This window comes from Oxyura jamaicensis, chromosome 1, assembly GCF_011077185.1.
Source record: "Oxyura jamaicensis isolate SHBP4307 breed ruddy duck chromosome 1, BPBGC_Ojam_1.0, whole genome shotgun sequence".
NCBI classification, from domain to species: domain Eukaryota; kingdom Metazoa; phylum Chordata; class Aves; order Anseriformes; family Anatidae; genus Oxyura; species Oxyura jamaicensis.
Window position 1 is genome coordinate 48299853 of NC_048893.1, and position 9254 is coordinate 48309106.

Genomic DNA, 9254 nt, shown 5'->3' on the forward strand with positions numbered 1-9254 from the left:
AGAAACCCAAACATAAACTCCCTCAAAGATAACAGTAACCGTCTGAGAAATTCTTCATTTCAAGTGTTTGTATAGCGTAGCCTTATATAATGTTACAGACTGTAGTCCTGTCATAATCTTAATCATACACCAGCAAGTGTTTTCAAGTATAATGCTTTTTGATGTCCTGTTTGCTTTGGACTCACTACTGTAGGTCTCTGCAGGATGTTCTGTTTACAAAAGAGATTACCAAAAATAAAAATTACAAAACAAAGTGGTGTAAGTTACAGAAATGAAAACAGGAATGCCTCACTACGGAAGTTTTTGCCACAAGTCCAGATATAAACAAAGCTAAAGGGACTCAGTATAAATCGAGTAATTTTTCTATTACGTAAGACGGGGGCTCAACAGCTATCCTGGCCTTGTTTTATAAGCCAAAACCTGGAACTATTTTAAATCTACTTTCATACAGTTTGCAGTTCATGAAACAGCTGCATTGAGATGGATATTTTTTTTTGGGGGGGGGGGCGCCGGGGGTTCTTTACCTTCTAGATGTCAAAAAAAATGTTATAAAAAGTAGTTCTCACTTATGAATCATTTGTCTCTGCCTTTCTCCAAATCTAACAAGAAAAGGCAGTTTTGAAAATTTAGCCCCTTTCCATACCTTCAAAGATGCACCAAGCTCTGAATTTTGCACTGACTTACAATTACACATATATTACAAGTGGGGAAAATATTGAGTTTTTCTCCACCTTTTCTGTCCACTTTCTCTCACTCTTTCCCTCTCTATCTCTCCCCTCTCCCCTTGATTCCAATGTATTATTCTACAGTTTTACAGTTATATATGTGCTAGACTTGCTTTAACTTTTTCTTTAATATCTGTTAACTTACTCCCTCATACTAAAACCCTGTTGGGCCATAGAGGATTCATATGTGACACTGCTGAATACTTACTGCTGTTCACCTTATTCCTTATCTCTGTCATAAATAATTTGGACACCACATGATAATTTCTCTAGTTTATATCATAGTATATAGAAGTCCCAATCAACATCAACATCCCTGTAGTCCAAATGTTGTTCAACTAAATAGGCTGTAGCAATGTGGCACAACACAACACAAGGAACGTGGAGACAATCTATTTTTCTCAATATTCTATTTCCTTAATTAGCCTTGACAACAGTTTTCATGGGTTAACTCTGTGTTGATATGACTTCTGATTTTGGCTCAGGGTGTGTACAAGCTGGTGATGACCTACTGCAACGTATCAGGTGGCATATTGCTGGAAATTGACCTTTCCCCAGAATTGCTTAAAGTCTGAATAGGCAAGACAGACAAATGGTATGTGGAGAACAAAGACACAAAAAGAACATCTATGGCCACAGCCACCAGCCTGTTCCTGTGACCAAGCCATTGTGTTCAGCTTGACTACACACCGGTGGCAAGTGGCAGGGGCAAACAGTCTTGAGCACACATCTGAGTTGTGAAACACAACTCAGTCAAGCATGCTCACATCCTTCCTAATCACTTGGTGCAAATAGTCCCATGAGTGTTTTATTCATGTGTATTATTCACATCAGCACTTGAAGGAAACAAATATAAGCCCTTCTTGTTTCAACAGCTCCTGGCTATAGGTCTAATATGAGATAGTTTTGTTAAATAACAGGTCTAGGTTATCTATGTGGTCTCCTGTATTGCTACCAAACCTGACTGTAGGGAAGAAATCTGCCAGAGCAAAGACATACCTCTGCAGGCAACTGACACAGTAGAATTTATAGGTATAAATTCCTACAGATAGGTGAATTATATTGTCCAGGAATACATGCTGACAGTGTGTCCTAGCTGTGGTCTACTTTGCTCCTTCCTGATGGCTATAAGGCAGCATATGAAGTGGATCCTATGCTGGCTGATAATACAGCAGCAGCAGCAGAGTACTGTGACAATCACAAAATACTGGATAATCACCACTTTGTTGTGTTTCATTACTGCTCAGGAATTAACCCTCCTCTTCAGAATAAGGAGAAAATCTTACTGCAGTCAAACTCTCCAGTTTTCTGCTGCTCCAAACATGACCTGAACCTGGTCTTAAAGATATTTTCGGAAAGGTTCAGAATAGCATAAACATGTGAAGACTATAATTCATTTTGTAAAAATTAGTGATCAATTGTAGTTTAGCTTCAAGAAATGTGAACCACTGATCAACAGAACCATTTTGGTTCTCATTTATTACCCTATAACTATCAGTATTACCTAACATGAGCTATCATATCACTGGGAGCTTTCTATCTGACTAGAGAGAAAAGAAAAAAATAAATAAATAAATAATAAAAAAAGGCCTAAGCAATAGTTATCCTCAAAAATGTATATATTAATTTAAAAAGAAAAAGAGAGAGAATTTGAGAAAGCAAAATACTTTTATCTTTCTCTGTGGGGAAAAAGTGCTTAGTTCAGAATATATACAGTAGAAGAAGAAGAAAAAGAGCTGTTTACAGCAGCACCCAAGTCACAAAAGCCACTAATACTCAGCTGAGCATGTGATTTGTGTGTTTGGAGGCATGACCCACTGGGTGCAGTTAAACTGCTAAGGAGAGTATGAAAAATAGCTCAATCCTCTGTGATTGAATAAGTAGTTTCTTTGAAGATCGAATATGACACATTGCAGAGCTCAACAGAAGCAAAAATCAATTCTCAGATAATTCGTCTTTCTAACTTCAGATGAACTTTAAAGAAAAGCTGAAAAAAGCATGTACGGACAGGTCCACAACCTTTCCTGGCCCCTTTGCATTTCCAGGAACAGGCAGAAACAACCAACACAGAAAAATATGCTGGCAAACACAGACAGTGTTACCTTCATTTTCTTATTCTTCTCACCTACCTCGAGGGATTGACCCCTGGGAGATGTTAGTGCTTCATAAGGCTCCAGCCTGAGTAATTGTCCCCTGGGGAGTATTAACTAGAGATTCCAATGAGAACAGAGACTACATTGCTCTGCTTCCTCTGCCAGCAGCTCCAGGCTCAGAGAAGCATAGAAATGTTTGTTATTCCTCCCCTCTTCAATTCTCCTCCAGTCAAGACACCTTCCCTCTAGAGCTGACATGTGGGAGCTTGCAAAAGCAAAAACACTTTATTGCTCACCTGGAGAAACCCCTATTAGAGTATGACCACTTGTTTACTTCTTAAGTAAAACCTTGGGCTGATGTCTCAAAGCTTTAAATCACATAGCCAGTTTTGCAGCTGGAGCCTGAGGATTTGCTGACACCACCAGGAGCATGTTGCTGCATAAAGAGCACCACCAGCAATTGCACAGCATCACCTACCTTTGGCCATAAGATATTTAGGACAGGCTCCCCTTCCTGTGCATCCTATGGGCCATATCCAGGAATAACACTTACTCTTCAGACCTGAGTACTTCAGAAAATGTTCACATGCCTGAAGACTTTGGATGACCATGGAGCAGTAGTTTTGAATATGAAGTGTTATGCTTTATGGTAAAAAGAGTTTCAGGGAAAGTTTATTCACCATTATTCATGTTTAACTGAAAAAGAAATGCATAGTGTTGTGTTTTGGTTACCTAAGTGCTGCAGCTGCATTAGGAGAAGAGATTTGCCTACCAGCAGGAGGTTTCACAGGCTCTTCCCACCACTATGAGTAACATCCAAACTGAATTCAACACTTGTGATCTCTTCTTAGTGTTGTTATGAGGTAATGGTTCTCTTAATCTAAGTCTTATCTTTCCAGCTGCAGTTTTCATATTTTCCTCTGACTATGCTAGTCACATGAGAACGAAGGACATGAGAATTTAGTAAATCTTTCAGAGTTTAAGATTACAAAGGGTGGAATTTGTTTAACCAATTGACATAAGTTATAAATGTTCAGCAGTCTGAATTGAAGTGAGTAGCACTCTAACAACAGAAATAAAATGTGCTGTGAGAAATTCCTGGTTTATTAATATCTTTTAGTTTTCACTTGTAACAATTAGAGTAGATAAACTGTACAATAAATAATAAAGTAAAAGAAAGTATTCCTGTTTATTTCTCTCCTTCTCTATCTTAGCACCAATTAGATATATTTAGATATTCATTGTGATAAAATTTTGCTTATGATCTTTATTCAAGCTGCACTCCAATAAAGGCAGAGTTTTTCTCTGTATAAATCAAATGTAATTGATTTATACAGCTCTACCACTTTTGAGGTGGCATTAGCTGCAGAGTTTATTAGTTCTAAGCATGATGTCCATCTTTGCAGCACAGGGAACAGTGAGGCCTTGATTGTGTCTGACACTTCTGTGTGTATGCGAATGAATATATCTATGGATGTTTATGGACATGCAAGTGTTCCTATGTAAAACACATCTTGCCTGAAACTTTTCTAAGGATTAGGCAGCTGTCCAACATCTGCAAACCTGCTATCATTTACCCAACCTCTCTCACTGTTGTCCAAAGGGAAATTTTCTTCCCAGGAAACAGAGCCCTATTTGATTACCCAGAAAAGAAATTAATGATTCAACAATGGTGACCAACAGGCACTAGTTTTTAGATAGCCAATCCTGAGAAATGTCATCTTTGTCAGGCTATAATTTCCATTCTGCGCTTGAGGCGGGGTTTAAGCTTTAAGGGCTTTTTGTTTTTTTGTTTGTTTTTGGTAGAAACATACAAAATGTCATGTGACTCTGAATCTGTATCACAGGGTAGCTCTCTGCTCTCCATGGTGGTTTGGTTATACTAGAACTGCTCATGCTGTGAGTGAGGTACGTGCCCCAGAGGCACCTCTATAATAACTGTGGTCCCAGCCCTGCCTCTGCCCCTTATCAAATTCATGTCAACTCTAATTAGAAGCCAGAGCACAATTTTTGTGCCATGGTATGTCAAAACACTACTTTGCAAAATGTCCCTGCCAAACACAGTTGAGATGCTTTGATAATACATTATTATGCATGGTTTCAAAGCAACATCAAATAAGGAGGCACAATCAGTTTCGCTGTGAGTACAAGGATGAGATGGTAAAAAGAAGGGTTTAATTTCTGACAACTCCTTTGAAATTGAAGAAAGCTACAATGGTAGTTGCTCTCCATCCATGAGAGATGAGTCATTAAACATGAAGGTACTTATTTCACAGTTTTTGTGTTATATTCAACCAAATGAAACAGTCCATTGTTAAAGGCTCAAATACAATCATGAGTCACAATATTCTTCTTCCAATTCTCGTAAATTGGGGTAAACCGTCCTGTGACAAATACATTCTAGATAGGCAATTTTCTATCAAAGATATTTTGATATTTGATCAGTATGGATCCCATTCTACTTATTGTGTCAAATGAACCTGCATTCTGGAGTTGCAATGGAAACAAGTGTGTTACCTTTTGCATGACCCTTTTCAGTCAAGAGCAGCTCACTCATACATCTCTGTTTTCTGATATTGCTAACTGCCTAGAGCTGAAAGGAGGCAAAGCATAATTCTCTGAAATTATGCAGTCTAGAAGGATGGCAACATAAAATATAATTGTGATGGATCACATTAAATCTCTCTGAAGATAACAGAAGTTGCAAGAGCTGCACTTCCTTCAGGGTAGTGATAAATAGGTTATAAACAACTTTTTGTATTTTTCAGTGAAGCCAGAGCATTGTCCACACCAAAGGCTTATATTACTATATCCAGCCCATGTGTGCATGGCAGAATTTCTTTGATTCTGATTACATATTGAAGAACCAGCAAAATAACTCCGCAGGGAGACAAAGAAAGAACAGTGCAAGGAAGAATCAGAAACAAAGCCAAAACAAGTTCTGGGAGCTATTCTTCAGAAAGGCCTTAAAAGACCTTTATGGGATGAATATTCCCACAGAAGAGCTTGGAAATGTCACCAATGAAGACATTTCTAACAAATTTCTAGTGTGTAAGGGGAAAGAGGATTTTGCATATTTCCTTTAAATAAACAGGATAACCACAAAGATACTCTGTTCCACAGTGACCTAAAATTTATTTTCTTGTTGAATCCTATCTGAAAGCTATTTTCTACCAGGAAAGTTTACCAATGATTCCAGTTCTAGTGGAGTTTGTCCTTAGGTCCCAGCCAGGGGTTCTCCATTGTAATTTTCTTAATGGAACACTTGCAGAGGAAGATACAGGTTTGACTCTCACTTAACAGCAGTTCCCAGAGATATATCAAGGAAACAATGACATTTCCTAACCAGTTTTTACCCATAAAGAGGAATCTAGTTCAATAATTATCTTCCATACAAACTGTAAGGTATTCTATGACAGAGATTTTGAAATCAACACATCTCTCTGTTTACATAGCTATAACTTCGTATTTACAACTCTATCCAGGGATATGAGAAAGTGAAGTACTTACATATATTTTTAAGCAGAATCATAATTCCATTAAATTAAGCACATATAAGTTCTTTGCTGGCTGGTTCCAAAAGGTAGAATATTTAAAGAAATAATATATCTAATATATGTCTATACATCTAATAATATACCTAATACATAAAGAAATCTAATATAAACAACTAATGACAATATTCAAAATATTTAGTGTCCAGCTCAGAACTAAGCAAACTTGGAAATCTATGAAGTAAATAATTCCTGGGCTTGACTCACCTTTCCACTGTGGATTAAAATCTTAGTAACACACAGAGTAGAACAAGAAATTTGGTGTCGAATTTAGGAAAAGATGACAGATGTGAGGAAAACATTTAAAGGGAATGGTGTTCAAAAAACAAGGGTAATATGACAGATGATTTTGAATCTTTACAATTTTTTTTTTATTTTTTTTTTACCTTATGAAGCTAAATCAAATACATAGCAGTGATCTCTGTTAGCTCTCTGCCCAACAATATAATAATCAGTTGCAGGGACTGATCAGCACAGATTGAGGTCTGCACACGTCACCAGAGAAGAGCCAGCAGTCTGCACAGCAGACACTTTAGCAGGAGAAAGCCTCTTGCTGCTCCAAAGGAGCAGTTACATACCTCACGTCTGGGAAGCTAAATTGGATTTACATGGTGGAACCTCACAGCTCTGAAGGATACCATGTGTAAAGACAGATCGTTTCAACCCTACACATTATATGTTTGCCAAAGAAGCATCAAGTTATTAAAAGGAAAGAACTAGAAAGTCCTTATTGTTTTGGAGGAGGGAGGGTTGTTTCCCAAGCAGCTTTTTTTCAAATATGAAGGCAGACCTGAAAACCTTAAGTATTGCACTAGTCAAAAACAGCTAGGAAATTCAAAGTCAAGACTGCCGCTCTGTCCTTGGTTGACCCTTTCTTTGATGCCCTGGGATTGAAAAAGTTTCATCTCAACTTGTGCCCTTGGGTATCATATATATCACAGGACTTACTAAGAGGGTGCAAATTCTGCCTGCCTGCAACTCTATTGCTTCAGCAGACGTGCATCCAACATGAATTTGGTCCAAGGCACAAGTTAATGCCAGAATCCTGGCTTTGTATTACAGGTTTGCTCCATCACTAACTCTTGTCATATCAGTAATGCTCAGCCTGAACTGATTCAAACCTTCTTTTATTGTGTGACAAGAGATGCAGAAATGATCTGAGAAACCATAAAACAAGTGCTTACTATGATGTCTGCTGCATCTGACCTACATTCCACCCATCTGTTACAAACCTGATTTATGGAAAAACTGAAATTTAAACACTTCCTGGAAAACTAAGCATTCTTAATTTGGCCATATTTTGTTTAGTCACATATGTTATTTGATAACTATCTGTCTTCTTACTAACCTAAGATACTCTAAGATACTTCCATGGAAGACCTAGAATGAAAATATTCCTAAACCACAACTGATTATCTTCTCTGGTGTCTAACACGAGAGACATGTAGCAGCTTAGAATTCAGGGAATGGTGGAGCACCACAAAGTGGGAGAAATCACAGGTTTTCCTGTGTTGTTGCCAACTACGAACCTTAACAGGTCAGTAATCTGAGTGATTATTCAGACTAGATCTGTGAGGAACTACACGTCTTCCTGCTAATTTCAGTGTCAGAGCCATATGATGTCCTGTCACATTAGGAAAAGGAGGGGAAGTATCAAAAGTACAGAAAAGAGCCTGGGAAATGCATTTTTTAATAAATTCTGCTGCAGTAGGCCATCTGTTCCAATGGGAAATCTATGCTGTTGTAAATCTCAATGTTGTGGCTAGAAAGACTGAGGGCATGTAACCCAAATTTTTAAATACTGTGTTGTGAAAACTACATAATAGAGCTGAGACATTAATTTGATGAAATCAGATTTTTATTCATTTATTTATTGGATGTGAATACTTACTGAGAATGTTATTCTCTCCTTTAATTAATTCATTACATAAGCTCTGTAGGTTGTGAGGTTTGTTACAACCAGCTACCACAAATATTGACAAAAAAAATTTTGACCTGCATTCACTCACTGTGCCTAGTTACTGAGTATAGTAATGTGTTTTTTACTCCTACTGGTGGGCAGAACTTTTATAATAGGAGGAGACTAAAGAAAATACCAGACTTTGGACCCTCTCTTGGAGAAAAGCCAAGAAGGAAGCTGAATCTTTCTTGTATCTTTCAAGTCCTTCCTGACTGAACAAGATTTAACACCAAGATGCAAAATAATTGTTTACTTTTTATTAATAAAATTCCTGTTGATCACAAAGCAAGGACTCCGTAAAGGTAGCAAAAATATACCAAAAAAATGTGTCTTTGTTCCATGGAATGTCTAACGCAATCTCTTTACTTCTATTTTCTACAATTCTCATGCGCACAAAGTACCTGTTAAATGTTACTTAGAATGGGAATAATCACATCACAAGCAAGCAAATTTGAAAGTTTTTCTTTTTTCTATGTCTAGCAACTCCTTGTCCAATGTAGCATAGACCAGTTCTGACACAAATACCAACTGACTCTCAGCTTAACATTTGTTTTTTTCAGAAACATTGGTGTACAGAAACATTGGTGTACACAGCACAGAAATGCTGTGTAAAAACTTGATATTCCTGTAGAATTTCAGGAAAAAAAAAAAAAAAAAAAAAGCTATTTTTACAGAACACTATTCATAAAATGTTGTAGCCCACCTAGAACTGTAACAGGAACAAAATATCTATAGATCATGCAGCTACTTTTGGCAGTTCAAACGTGCAAGTTTTCCCAAGCTCTCTTTAAAAAAGGCCTTCCTTTTCACATGGTATCAGTTTTCACAGTTTACAGGCCCAGAGTTTGAAAAATCCTTTATTCAGCCATGGAGAATATTATTATTATTATTATTATTATTATTATTATTATTATTATTATTA